The following is a 16375-nucleotide window of genomic DNA, read 5'->3' as shown; positions in this document are numbered from 1 at the left end:
GTAGCTGTGAAAATTTCTGAATCTACACATCAGAAATCCTACTACAATCACTAGTTTACCATCTCCTACTTGTTTTTACATTAAACAAGTTTATTTAATTACTTAAGCAATGACGAAAACACTATTGCAAACTACACATACATACAAATCATGAACTGAAATATAATGAGACAAATACACAAGGGATACCGTTATTTTTGGACAATCGTCCCTAGAAAAACCCAATTCGGGAAAATGGTGCAATAGCTCTGATGGTTTTCTATTATTAAGTAGTAGTTCTGAATACAACTATGGATTCCCTCTCAGCAATCCAGTTACAGAGATAAAAATATATTGGCAGAAACCTAAGTGAGATTACCTCACTTCACCTGGCAAAATCTCTCTGTTCCGGCAACTGGACTGGCTATCCCCGACTACCACTGCACTGCCCCTTTGTAGTAGCTGTGTGGGCCTGCATGGAGCACACTGGTACACTGTGTCAGCTCTACGTTGCCTTCTTCTACCTCTTGAAGCTCTGACATCATCCTTCTCGACTGATCAGACTTCTGTTGGAGGGTGGCTCTACCCCTACGCTGGAAATGCGTGGACCCTTCCTGGCACAGCGTCAACCTCCCTGGGTCTGTGTTGCCTCCTCTAGCATCTCTCTGCCTCTCTCTACTGTGTATTCGGGGTCTTGCAGAAGATCCTCCAATCTCAACTATCCCTGCCCCTCTACTGCAACAGATCAATTGTTCGATTTTCTCAGCAAACCTTGCCCCAGAAAAATCGAATTGACTGATCTCTTAAGTGTATCTCCAACTGACCCTCAAGCCTCCTCTTATACTTTTCCTGTTGATGAATCAATGGTCGAGATTAAGTCCTTAATCAACAACTAAGATTAAAACAGGCTTGATCTTCGTCACTTAGAAGTTTCTCACCCATATTCTTATTAATACCCATTAATATTTTTATTTTCCTAAGTTTAGACTTAGGAACCCCATTAAAAATATTAATTATTTTAATAAATCCTCATCCGGGTGGAATTTCTCCAAACGATTTCTAGGTCTTAGATATCTCATGTGTTCTAGCCCCTCCACAAAATTTCATAGCTAGAGCACATCCGGTCTACCCAAAATCAATAGGAGCTTCATCGGACCCAAAGTGCTTCCACTACACTTTAACTTGATTGATTGCTCGATTCTGGAGCATGAGCACATTTTTTTGCAATACACACTAAGGCTGCTATTGGAATTCTCCATCTAGTTCCACCTACAATACAGACCAGTCAATCACATGATCAACATCCTTAACATACTTCTTAAACAATGACACATGGAAAACATCATGGACTTTCACTGTCGAAGGTAGTGCAAGTCGATAGGCTACTCACCCAATCCTCTCAATGATAATGAAAGGTCTAGAAAACCGTGTTGCCATCTTGGCACATGATCCAATTCACAAGGAGCTCTTCTTTGGTTTGATGCGCAAGTACACTTGTTCCCCAACCTGGAACTCCTTGAACAACCTGTTTTGATCTGCATAACTCTTTTTCCTATCATGTGTTGCCTTTAGATTCTTCTTTATAACCTGCATCTCTTGTTCCATGTCCACCAACATGTTCGGTCCAATCAACACCTTGTTAACTGGATCACTCCAACCGATGGAAGTATTGCAATTCCGCCCATACAATGCCTCAAATAGACTTATCTTCAAAGATTCCCGATACCCATTGTAAGAGAACTCTACCAGTGGAAGATACTCTTCCCACTTTTGTTGTTGATGCATCAAGCACATCCTCAACATGTCTTCCAATATCTTGTTGATCCTCTCTATATGTCTATCTGTCTGTGGATGATAAGATGTACTAAAGGCCAACTCTATGCCCAAACCTAGAAACAACTCCTTCCAAAAATTGGAAGTGAACTTACATCCCTGTCTGACACAATATTCTTTGGAACACCATGAAATCTGACCACATCTCTAATGAATACTTGTGCTACATCGCTAGCTGAGAATGTAGACTTCACTGGAATGAAGTGCGCAACCTTTGTCAACCATCCACAACAACCATGATGGAATCATGATGTCTCATTCCCTTCAAAAAGCCTGTAATGAAGTCCATGGAAATGACCTCCCATTTCCATTCTGGAATCACAATCGGCCGTAGCAGTCCACATGGATGCTTACACTCTACCTTCACATGTTAACAGTCAAAACACCTAGCCACATACTCTGTTACATCCTTTTTCATATTCGACCAATAGTAAAATATATTCACTGTTGTCAATGTCTTTTGATAACCTGCGTGACCCAAACATGGTTTCACATGAAACTCCCTCAAGATCACATTCTTGAGCTCACTGTTATCTGGTGGATATATTTTGTCTCTGAATCTAACCAATCCATCTACTGAAAGACAATAATCGATATCTCATGCAGCTGCACTTGTACCTGTACTATCACCTATACGTGTACTAGTACATGTACCTATACCTATACTAGTACATGTGCATGTACCTATAGTAGTACATGTACCTATACCTGTAATGCCACATGTACCTATATCTCTACTACCACATGTACATGTACTATGTTGTAACCTGTGCATAATCTCCATATACCTAAAATCCTACTAATATGCCTGCAGGATCGTATCCTGTAAGTCTGTCCCATAGGAGCTCATAGCTGCTAAGTGATTTACCTGTATTCACCTATTGAGAGAATCTTCCACCTTGTTCTCCTTTCCTTTGATGTACCTAATATTGAAATAAAACTCATTGACTATGGCCAACCATATAGCCTACCTTGTGTTCAAATTTGGTTGGTCAAACAAATACCTCAACCCAATATCATCACTCATCAGTACAAACCTCCTGCCAAGAAGATAATGCCTCCACATCTTCAATGCCTGTATGATTGCCGCTAACTCAAGATCATGTGTCAGGTAGTTTTGCTTGTGCTCGTTTAGTTTTCGTGAATCATAGCATACCGCATGTCCATCCAGCATAAGGACCCCACCAAGTCCTCTCTTGAAAGAATTTGTGCATACTACAAACTCTTTGTCTAGATCTACAATATGTAGCACTGGTGGATGTGTCAACAATTGCTTAAGTTGCTTAAAACTAATCTCGCACTCCTCTGTCCATTCAAACTTCTTACCTTTCTTCTGCAATGATGTAATAGGATAAGCAATCTGTGAGAAGTTCCTGATGAACCTCCTATAATAACCTACCATCCCCATGAAAGATCTCACCTCATCCACACTCTTAGGAGCTACCCACTCCATGATGGCTCTTATCTTCTTTGGATCTACTGCAATTCCCTCCTTGGAGACAACATGTCCCACGTAGTGTACCTCAATCTAAAAGAAACTACGCTTAGTGAGCTTAGCATACAACTGATGCTCTCTCAACGCTGCTACTAAATGCTCATCATGCTCTTCCTCATTTCTAGAATATACCAATATGTCATCAATTAACACAATAACAAACTTATCCAAATATGAACGCAACACACTATTCATCAAGCACATAAATGTAGCTAGAACATTAGTTAAGCCAAATGGAACTAAAACAAACTCATAATGCCCATACCTGGTCTAGAAAGATGTCTTGTAAATGTCTTGTTTGACGCGTACCTGATGGTATCTGGATCTCAAGTCGATCTTAGAGAACATTGTTGCTCCCTTCAACTGATCAAACAAATCATCAATCCTCAGTAATGGGTACCTATTCTTGATGGTCACTTTGTTCAACTGCCTGTAGTCAATGCATAATCTGAGAGTTCCATATTTCTTCTTCACAAACAATACCAATGTGCCCCATGGTGATACACTTGGTCTAATGTACCCCTTGTCCAACATTTCCTTCAACTGCAACTTCAACTCAACTAGCTCAGGCTTTCTCATCCTGTAAGGTGCTTTTGATGCTAGAGTTTCCCCTGACACTAACTCAGTAGAAAATTCTACCTCCCTGTGAGGTGGAAACTTTGATGAAATACATCCTGAAATTGTTGCAGAACTAGTACTTGCTCAACACATATGCATCCTCAACCTCCTTACCCTTTTCACTGGAAATGTGCACTGCAAATAGCATACACCTTTTCGTATGACTATGCTTTACCTGCATATTTGTCACCATCCTAACTGATGTGGCTTTCTTCTTACCCCACAAAAATCTTAGTTCCCCATTGTCATCAACACACTCAATGGATTTTTCATAACAATCTACCTTGGTTCTATAACGATATAACCAATCCATGCCCCACGACATATTTTATGATCCCAACGGTAATATATTTAGATGTGTTGTGGTAGGCATACCATTCAAATCAAATGCACAAGCTCTTACCCAATGATGAACTCGCTTCTTTGTACTCGTAGCTAACTGCACTAACCAAAAATTTTCATTCAATTCCTTACTCAAACCACACTTATCCACTAAGTCAGGACTAACATAGCTATAATTAGATCCAAGGTCAAGCAAAATAGAAATATCTTGATAAAAAAGCTTACCATCCATCTCAATGATAGATGCCTGATGGTCTGACAGTTTGTTATCCAATGCTACATAGATACGAGGAACGCTTTGACCAACATCCCCAACAGTTTGTGCTTCTTGCACACTATATATTTGAGGCCTTCCACCTTGATTATGTGGACAATCTCTCTTAAATTGCTCCTTGCCGCATGTCCAACACTCCAACCAACCAATACCATCACCTCTATGTTGTTGTTGCAACCCATGTCCCTGTCTAGCTGCATTAAACCTCTTTTGCAATGCCACATTTTCTTTTTTATCTACATGCTAAGGCCTTGTCCTCTTAGGCTACCATTTACCTTTACCTTTGTCTTTTCCCTTCCATCCTTGCTGAGATTCATTCTTATGCTTTGACTGTTCATAGAAATGCTTCAATTTCCCAATAACTTCCTCAAGTGACCGAGGCTCATCATACTCAATCCGATCTCTAAATGCTAATGGAAATCCACTGACAAATCACTGAACTTTAGCCTTCTCATCTGTAAGATACGATAAATACCTCAATAGCTCCAGAAACTTGATCGTGTACTCTTCATTTGTCATTGACCCCATCTTTAGCTCATATAATTCTTTAGCCTTGTTGTCGTAGTACCTTTCTGACAAGTATTTCTTCCTGAAAATCCTCTTGAACTCATGCCAACTCAATTTATTTGTCCTGATGTCTCTGATCCGCTTCACATCTTCCCACCAAATGTCTACTTTACCTTTCAAGATGAATATCTCTAATTTGGCCTTCATGTTATCTGTGTAATTATGCAACTCAAATAATTTGTTCATCTTAAGTATCCAAGCCTCTGCATCCTCTGACTTCTTCACATCTCCATCAAAATTAGGTGGCTTTGCTTTCTTAAACACATCTGGAAAGTATCCTCTATCAATCCTCCTATAAGGATGATAACGATGATGATCATGATGTCTATCGGAACTTGAACTAGAATATTCCTTGTACCCATCACCTCTCCTATTCAGAGTATCTAACAACTTGCCATCTCTAATAGTGTCAATTCTATCTAAAATGTGACCACCATGAGACCTACTGGCATATGCCCCATTAGTTCTATCCTCATTTCCATGGCTGATCTGAAGTGGCCCTTGTTTCTACAATTCTGACAAACTTTGAAGTAGTATAGCATTAACCTCTGCTTATTTCTCTTGTGCCTGTATGATCCTATCGTTTTCTTCCTTACAACTCCTTATTTCTTCCTTCAAGCCTCTCAATGTGTCTACCAATTAGAAGAGTGCCCAACACCACGTTTCTCATCTGATTCATAGGGAGAGTCTTTGTAGTCTACCATCTTGCTAGTCATTTGATCTCTTTCTTGCAAGGCATACTGTGTTAGCTAAACCAAATCACAATAAACCAATGTACCTTAGTATAGGTCGGGGAGGATACCTTATCTGCAAGATCAAAAAATCAATGTAATACATGTATAACATAATCATAATAGCATATAGACATATAACAAGTAAGTGCATCAACACATAAGCATCATTCTAGCTAGAGTCCAGTCATCAATGCAAGACCATATCAACAATGCATGTTATGACCTCATGCATGACAACAACCATTACTCCATTGTACACATTTCCACATGCAACCATCAACATGCATAAGCAATGCATAATCAACCACACATATGCATGAACGCATGTAATCGAGCATAAACAAACAATATTTGTAACCAAACCTACAAGAATAATACATACAACGAGCATACAAGAATGAAACCAAAGATACAAGGATGTAACCAAGCATTTCAATAATGATACATGTAAGTGACATATAACATCATGTAACCAGTCATACACTCATGACGATGCACTCCACAATAACAACATGAAATTCCACATGGCAACATCACTACAACCATGATCAACACCATGCAAATGCAACAAGATCATGGAATACAAGTGTAAGAAACACATGCAACTGATATGCATGCATGACCAACACACAACCCATCTAGTCCAAGGCATGCTCTGATACCACTCTGTAACACCCTTCTCCCACATCTACCCAAGTAACCGTCCAACCAGGGTAAACATGCGACGAGAGGCTACTATGATTGGATTCAACCTCCTATGTGACCTTAAGGAAATGGAATCGACAGAAACATAACATACAAACCTTCCACATCAGCTACAGGACCCCTGAGAACCATGCCAACACTTCAGGTAGCCTGCCCTTGGGTCCCACTGAAACTTATGATCACTTTTCCTCTGGAAGCCCTCATGCTATGGGCATGCCAGCGTCCAGGGACCTCTAGATTCTCTCACAGGTCTACAAGCCATCATCTAGGGACCAATTGGTCTATTTCTGTGCCAGCGTCCCTGTGATTTGAGCCACTTTTTCAAGCCCAAAGCCCAAGTCACTTCCCAGAATGGAATGACATCTTAAGAGCAGTAAAATAATAGGGAAACAATGATGAAAAAGCAATTAGTTAAACAAGCCCTTAACCAGACCCCTACTAGCCATGACAAACATTTTGTCAAACATATCACCAACATGTAATCTACACGAGTAAACAACATAATTACGAATAGGGATCTCATACTTATATGAGAATCGCTAAGAACCATTGTTCCCTCATGTCATTTGTTGCATTATCATCTATTAGGTCATAGGAACATTGTCCATTAATTTACAAGCAAAAACATGATGACAGCCATACATTGCCATTGTCATAAAACATATATATAACCAACGTAATAACAACAGAAATATCAATGAAATAACAACCATAGATCCACATATAATTCATTATAATACTCATAGAAATACAAGTAGAAATAACCTTTCATTAATGATGCAAAATCTAAACCCGAGATGGGACTTCCACGTTCCACCCGACCATAGAATGCCTAAGCCAAATCTCTCTTCAGTCATTCACCCCTGTGCCATATTCCAAGCATGAATGTGGGACTCAAACCAAAATTATCAACCATGGCATACCGAGGCTAGACCAACTCACCCTCATCAATAGAAACTAGGCTTTACCGTAATCCATCCTAGATCATTATGCCAACACAATAAACATATCATAATAGGTTTTACCATGATCTCGACCCAATCACTAGGAAAAACAAGCATGGATGCCACCGGATTTCTCCACCGACACCGTGAGGAATTTTCCTGTATCCTAATCTCTTAAGCTTTACCGCAGTCCAAACTCGGATCACTAGGCCTTAAACCGAGACGCACTCTCCAGGCTTTACCGCATATCCCAAACCCGAGATTACTAGGCCCAATGAAGAGAAAACCACCTCTTGGATTTACCGTATATCCTGCCATTCACCAGCAAATATTCCTAGGCCCACCCAGGAAACACAATCCTGGCTTTATCGCAGCCCACAGTCTGGCTCAAGGGTCACTAGGCCAGTGGCTTTACCATGATCCACAGTCTGGTTCATGGACCACTAGGCGATGTGCTCTGTCATTCAGAGATCCACCTCACTTAGCTTCAAATCCATCTGGAAATCTAGCTCACCCAAAACATGAGAACCCCATCACACCATGGCTATTTGGAAACAACAAGGCTACGCTGAAAAACACTATTACACCTAGAAAAACCCATGCCATAACAGCAAAAGAACCACATGTAATGCCATGCATGCCAAATCTAGAAAGGAAATTACACATGCAAATCGATACTTGCAAAGAATATTGTTGTCGTTACTTGATCTTTGTTTCTTCTTTCCTTCTTTGTCCTTCTTGCTCCAATGCCAACATGCTCCAAGAAAACTCTAAGTGTCCAAAAGTGAGAGAGAGAGAGAGAATAATGAGAGAGCTCCAAAACTGAATTGTCAAAAGGTTACCAACTGATCCTTAGAAGCCATTTTTTTAATGAGGTCTCCATTTTCTTCATTTTCCATTATTTTTCTTCATTTTCCTCCTCACGTGCAACCTGTGACCTTTCACCTCCCTTTTCTCCTAATTTCCATTATTTTCATAAATAAATGTGTCAAAATTGCCATTTTGCATTTCCAAAGCCTTAGTCATTGCCTTTTCCAATTTATAACAAACCAAATTAACACTCCCTAAGATGTCTTGCCCAACATTCATCTTGGAATAAGTGTCCCATAAACCGTGGTTATTATTTTTGCCTTTATTAACTTTTATTACATAGAATTTTCACCAGGGCTGTTACAATGTGTATACACCACCATATGGAGGAAACTACTTATCGATTCCACAAGCTTACCTTGGACCCCATCTAGGAGAGCTCACTCGCATTGAGAGAGAAGGAACCTCCTGTAAGAAACATCTCTTAGACACAAAGGTTCTTGCTAAGATGGCAGATCGGGTGCCAAATATCGGGAATACACATGGACATTTCAACCAATACATGCACATTGTTGACTTATATTGGCATATGCAATTCCTCCTCGATATAATTCTGTTGGACAAGTTCTAGCATCGAGAAGAACTCCTTCACTCTGTGGAGCATTTGCATCGCCACATGAAGGGCCTCGATTACATATTGGATTGTATAGAGCAACACCTTGGCATCCCACCCTCAGTCGTAGGCATCCCTAGCAACAACCAGGATCCCATCCATGTCATAGCTACAAATTCTAATCCCTCCACTTAGTCTTTTAGTTATGGTTTAGTATTCCTAGTGAGAGTATGACTTAAATATTTTGCATTTTCATGTACACTTTCGTTTAGAAGGAAATACAAAATTTACCCCACAATGTGTGTGTGTGTGTATAATGTTTTTCCCGAAAACACATGAATATTCCAAACTATTATTACGTCGTATATATATATATATATATATATATATATTAAAGTTTCTTTTACCTTAAAATAACTTCCATACAAAATCAGAGATCATTGTTTATCCTCAACACTGTTGTGGTTTGCCACAAGGGAAATGAGACCTACTAACAATGATCTATTCTTTTATCAGTCATAACCATTCTAAAATAAATTTGATTTGTAGTTCAAGTTTTTGACATGCTCTAGGCTAGATATACAAAAATCAAGTGCCAATTAATGCTAGCTACACATCTTCTTAAAGGAACTATTTTACTGAAAGTAAAAAAATGTTAGCTGAAAGGCTAGAAGAAACATCAATTATCAAAGGAGGTGATTGGAGACGAATATTGGGTGCTTTTATATACTAGAGTTGAAGGCTTGAGGCTGCAATGGAGGTGATCCTTTATGTGGGCCAAGCGAGCATCAAGGGTGACTAAGTAGGAGCAGTGGCATTAGACTTGTTGTATCTCATTAAGGAGAGTAATAATGTCATTGTCGTCCTCATGATTTTATTTAAAGACTGATCAGGAGATCAAAATTTTCCAAAAAATCAAAGTGTTAGAATCTTGATAATCTTAGCTTTAAATCGAAGAAATCGTTATTCTGAATCCAATGGTGCGAACAACACCCAAATCTGAGCTCGTATGCAGAAGTTAGAGAAATTCAAAGTTCAGGGTTGACTTGATGAGACAACAGGATTGGATGACATGGAAAAGGTCCTACCCAATCAGGGTGCCAAGTTTCACTCTATCATTGGTCCCACAAATCAACCCATCTCATCATATATCGCAGGAAAATATAAGAATCTTCCCTCGGTAAAAGGCCGGTTGCGATGTGATTTATCGCATATCGCAATCACAGGGAAAAGGTTGAAGTTGCAATACGGGTCTGGCAGTAATTGCCGAAATGAGAAATGCAATAAATTCCCCGGATGCAATAAAGTTATCAGTTCCATTTTATAATCCCTGTCGGGTCCGCCGATACCGCAATGGATTTCGGCTGTAAGCACTGATGCGATATGCAATAAGGGCATCGTTTGCGATTGTGATATCCGTCAGGGTGCGAAACTGTCGCCTTTACCACCGGAAAAGCCACTCCGCATGTACCACTCGGCCCTTAACCGTGAGATAGGTGGGAAAAATGGCAGGACCACCGATTTCGGTAGAACTGTCAGTTTTAATTGCGGATAATGAATTTAACTTGTAGTAAGCCAGATTTGGAGGAGAAAATTGTGGAAAGACTGACATAAGTCATAAATAAGGCAATTTTCAACCAAATGGGATGCAAAAAGAGGCTAGATATCCATTTTTGGACATTTTGAACTGATTGGAATAGGTTTCAAGATCAAAGGAGTGCCTCTGGATAAGCCTTTTTGTAAAGTGAAGCCTATGAGTGCCCTGGTCAACTAGAGTGTTGATTCAATTTATGGAGGAGTATGAAGGTGGACATGACTTTGCAGGGGTCTTCCAGCCTCCATATGCTTTCTACATCATCCATTACAGCAGTGTTGTAGCTTTATTTCTTCTTTGATCTATATGTGTTTGGAGAAAGAGACTTGTTTAAGTACTTCAAGTGGATTGTAGTATTGTTTATGCTCTTGGAAGTTGGAATATGGAGTCTTGATTTGAGAGCCCTTAGCTTGATGATTGTTTCATGACTAACTATAAGTTGTCATGTGTTTAAAGTGAGATTTCTTTGCAGAAGAATGTTTCCTTGAAGGGGAAACTAGCCACTCTTTTTTTCAGCACACTTATGTACTCTTATTATTGAAGAATTTTGAGCATAATGAGAAGGGGTCATGCCTTTAGAGCTGATCCAAGGAGATGTAGCCCAGGAGGGGTGAACTCCTTTAACAATGGCTGGTGTATTATTGTTTGATGCATGTTTCCATTCAATGTTTTGGTTTCATGCTTTAAGTTTTCTTCATGAAAACTAACTTAAGTAAAACACACATAAAATTCATGTTTTTACTTGCTATTTTAGAGTACAACCTCAAGCACATTTTTATATTCTGAAAGGGGAATTAGCACAACATTACTAATCTGCTCCATTTCAGATCAAGTTGGTATCAAAGCATAGGTTTTATTTATGCAAGGATGAATTGAATATTTTTTGCAAGTGAATGTGTTTTGAAGCTCATTGAGGAGAAGGTTTTGGAAAGGAGAGCAAGATTGTTACAAACTCTACCACCAAGTTCCACTTCAAATTGCAATAGAAGCTTCAAGCAAAGCATGTCCCAAGGAGTAGAACTTGCAAGAATGTCAGAGGATGTGAAGGCTTTTAGAAAGGCTTTCTTAGACATGGCAGGAATGGTGAAAGTCCTCTATGAAGGGAGGAATACCAATTGCAAGGTGAAAGCTCTAGACCTCCAAGAGAAGAATGTTATCCAAGGGAAGAAAGTAACAAGAATGGTGATAAACCGCCATCTTCTCCACAATATTCATGTTTTTCTACAACTCTTATGCAAGATGCTAGTGTAGAGAGTCCTTCAGAGAAGATACATGGAAAAGTTGTACCTTCTATTAGCACCTAAATTTGAGGAGATGAACGAAGAGAGCCAAAGAATCCAAGAGGACACATCCAAAATCAAAAGGGAGTTCGAAAACATCTTTGTATGTCAGTCAAAAGATGCAGAAAATGGTAATAATTTACATTCTTCTTCCTTATGCGAAAGTGTTGACGTAAATTCATTTGCAGCCTTTGAAAAACACATAAAGGCATTGGATCTTGTTAGGATATTCCGACACATAGGAAATAGTTAAGTAAAACTTGGTCTAGTATAGAGTTAGGTATAGAGTTAGGTAAAGTGTGTTTCTTTACTATGTACATTTTGTAACTTACAATCTGACGGTCACGATATGTAGTGATCCGACGGTTTATTCTCTCCTCGGTATTACCGACACTTGATTCGTGGCTTAACACCCAATTGGTCCATGATATCTATTTAAAGAGCATGGAGGGTCATTTGTAGGGTAATCTGTCTATGAGAGAAGCATATGTAAATTTTCATTCTTTTATTAATAAATTGCCTGAAGTGGCCGCGTTGGCTCAGGCCGTGGACTGTTTCCCTCTTTGAGGGTTTTAACCACGTCAAAATACTGGTGTATTGATCTATGATCTGCTTATGAGCGGTGTCCTTTGGTGTTCTGTCTGAGGAACTTACCCTGTAAATTCCTACATGGTATCAGAGCTATTTGAGGGCCGCGTCTCTTGGTGATCCAAATCTGAAGCCGGTAGAACTGCATCCGACTACCGTTTCCTAGATCTACTATTTCTGACTGCTTTCGGGCCAATAGGAATGCTCTGTTGTGTTGGGAGCATCTGTTCCAGTGAGGAACCCCTTTCGTTTCACGCGAAAAGGTTTCCGGTAGCCCTAGCAGCGTCATTTTTAAGATCTGGAGGTATACAGTGTTTATTTGCAGTTTACAGTTATTTTCTCTCTGTTTATTTCGGTTTTCAGTTTATTTAGTTTTTTTTTTTTATTACCGAATCTATACCTTTCATTTCTGCGTATGCTCTTTGCCCTGCAACTCTGTGCGATCTGGGCAAATCAAAAACAGAAAGGAAGGATTTTTCTCATGCGTATGCTCTTTTCCGCTGCGCCTTAGTGCGATCTCGGAAAATCAGAAACATTGAGGAAAATATTTAGTTTCCGGCTAAAGCTATCTTCGAGCCACAAGGTTCGTTTTTTTGTATGTCCGTGTTGGGTTTTGTGTTTTTTGTTTTGTAGGGAAAAAGAGCTTTCTCAAAGCAAGCATGCAACCCAAAGCAACCCCCCCCCTCTCTCTCTCTCAAACTTTTTGTATAGCTCACTTGGTGCAAAGCTAATTTATGAGAGTAGAGGTCTTGGGTTCAAGTCTCCATTTTGTGGGGGCGGATTTTTCATTTCCGCACATTCCCGCACTTCGTCGGCAACTTCATCAAATTTTCTTCAAAAAGCCATAACTTCTTCATCCGGAAGCCGTTTTCAGAACCGTTTTTTTTTAAACAGCCTAATTTTTCGAGATCTTTCCATTGAAACACTTAGTTTCAGCATCTATAGCTTCAGTTTTTTTTAAAATGGAAAGTCCATGCCAAGTTATTCTTGATAGCACCAACTACTTCCAATGGTGGTCCTACATTGTGGATTTACTTAGAAGTAAAGGTCTTTACCGAATAGCCACAAGCCAAGAGACCAAACCAAAAGATGAAGACAAGGCAGCTAAATGGGAAAATAGGCAAGACCAAGCACGTGGGTTGATAGGGATGTCTATTTCTCCATATCTTAGATTCCATATTGCAGAACTTGATACTCCTGATGAAGCAATGAAACAGATTACTAAAGTCTTTGGAATTAAAAATGAACTTAAAGCCCATCAACTTGAAAATGAATTGCTTACATTGGACCCCAATAATTTTTCTTGCATTGAAGATTTTTTGTCCAAGTTCAAGACCCTTAGACTTCTCTTGGAAGGTGTTAAGGTTAAGAAAGAAGATAGTAGCCTTATCTACTCCATTCTTACTAAGTTGGGACCAGCCTATTCTGTTTTTGTTTCCACTTTCAATTCTACAAGAGAAGCCTTCATTTCTCAAGGACAAACCTACAAGTCCCCTTCCTTTGATTCCTTTTGTGATTCTTTAATAAGAGAACAAGAAAAACTCTTACACCTTGGTCTTCTTCATCTTGGAAACTCTTCTAAGAAAGCGTTAGCCGCCCAGCAACAACCAAATCCAAAGAATCCTAAGAAGTTGTATCCTAAAAAGAATGGTCCTAAACCAAACAAGGGTCCTAAGAAATTTCTGCCTCAAAATGAAAAATCATTTCAACAAAATGATAAGACAAATAAAAACAAAGGGAAGAAGACTGATAGATATTGCAACTTTTTTAATCGAGATGGCCACTTAGAATCCAAATGCTTTAAGAAGATGGAAGCCTTGGAAGCAGCAATGAAGAAGCATAACATCCATTTGGAGCAATCTTCAACTTCAACTTCATCTTCAGGAATGTCACTTTCTGCATGTGGTTGTCAAGCATCTCGGTCTGGCTATGCACTAAATGTATCTTCTTCTTCTCATTCTCATGAGTGACTCATTGATTCTGGAGCTTCTTATCACATGGCCAAAAACAAAGCCATGTTTTCTTCTTTAAATGATTGTAACACCAAAAATATATATGTTGGTGATGATAGATCTCTTAGTGTTGTAGGGACTGGAACTGTTCATCTTGACAATGATCAGTTTAATGATTTATTATGTGTTCCAACCTTATCCTGCAACCTTCTATCTGTATATCAGATAACCCATTCAAGTGAAGGTAAAATCGTTGAATTTTCACCTCACGATGTTGTAATTAAGGACCTAAGAGATCCTAGACAGATTTTAGCTACTAGCATTGTTGATGATTCTACAAGGTTGTATAAGTTTCACAACTTTGGGTCATCAAATCTTCCCTCAGTATTTGTTGCTCATAATGATGAAGTGAGCAAACTTTGGCATGAGCGATTTGATCACTTAAACTATCGCTCTCTTCAGAATCTATGTAAAGAAAATATGGTGACAGGTCTTCCAATGGTATCTTGCAGAGATGGTGTTTGTTCCGGATGTGTACTCGGAAAACATCATCAGGACAGTTTTGAAAAACGTGCCTTTTGGCATGCCTCAGCCCCTTTACAGCTCGTGCATAGTGATTTATGTGGTCCACTTCCAGTTGCTTCATTCTCTAGCTACAAGTATTTCTTAACTTTCATTGATGATTTCACCAGACGCACTTGGGTATACTTCTTAAACTCAAGAGTGAAGTATTTAATATGTTCTTGGCCTTTAAGGCCTTTGTTGAAAAACAATCCGGACATCAAATTCTTAAGCTAAGATCTGATAATGGCAGAGAATATGTTAAAAACACATTCATCAACTTTTGCACTGAGAATGGAATTCAAATACAACATACTATTCCATATACTCCACAACAAAATGGTGTAGCTGAAAGGAAGAATCGCACCTTAAAGGAAATGGCTAATTGTATGCTTCAATCTAAAGGACTTAGTCTTAATTATTGGGTAGAAGCAATTAACTGTGCAAATTACATAATAAATCGCACTCCTACCAAGGTTTTAAAGAATATCACTCTAGAAGAAGCATGGAGCTCAATCAAACCAGATGTAAGTCACTTTCGTGTTTTTGGAAGTGAAGCATGGGCCCATATTCCAGATGAGAAACATAAAGCTTTAGAACCTAAGAGTGAAAAATGTATTTTTGTTGGATACTCTAAAGATGTCAAAGGATATAGACTTATTCCACTTAAGTCCAAAAATGTTATCATTAGAAGAGATGTAAAGTTTGCTGAAAATATATCGGCTTGCGAGCCTAGTTCGACGAATGTGCCACCTCTCCCTATCTCTTCTACTTTTGAAAATATTTATTCTTCAGATGATGAAAGCAAGGATGAAAATCCTCCCCCACCTTCTCAGGATCCTCCTTCAGCTCCTCAGCTTCCAAAATGGGTCTATGCTACTCGAGATGCAGCAGGTGATCTTGCCGGTGATCCTACAGATCAACGACGTACACGTTCTCAGTTCGAAAGAGCCTCTTCTTTACTGGCTCAAGCTTTAGTGAATTATGATCCTGACACCTTTGCAGAAGCTTCAGGCCATCCAGATTGGAAGCAGCTATGAATGAAGAATATCATTCATTATTGGCAAATGATACATAAGATCTTGTTCCTCTACCAAAGGGACGAAAACTTGTTAGATGCAAATGGGTTTACAGAACCAAGTATGGACCAGATGGGAAAGTTGATAAACATAAAGCTCGTCTTGTTGCTAAGGGTTTTTCACAAGTTGAAGGTATTGACTACACTGAAACCTTCTCCCCTGTTGCCAAAATGAACTCTATCCGCCTTGTTCTTTCCCTTGCTGCTTCTTTCAAATGGGAAGTCCATCAGATGGATGTTAAATCTGCCTTCTTGCATGGGGACTTGCATGGGGACTTGCATGAAGAAATCTATATGGAACAACCTATTGGCTTTATACAAACAGATTCCAGCCTTGTATGTCGGCTTAAGAAATCCCTTTATGGTCTCAAGCAAGCTCCTCAAGCTTGGTATGCCAAAATGGATAAC

This window comes from Pinus tabuliformis, chromosome 5_2 (genome assembly GCF_031772625.1).
Source record: "Pinus tabuliformis cultivar Carrire ecotype Pingquan chromosome 5_2, CPIR1, whole genome shotgun sequence".
Taxonomy (NCBI): Eukaryota; Viridiplantae; Streptophyta; class Pinopsida; order Pinales; family Pinaceae; genus Pinus; species Pinus tabuliformis.
This window is presented reverse-complemented; position numbering follows the sequence as displayed.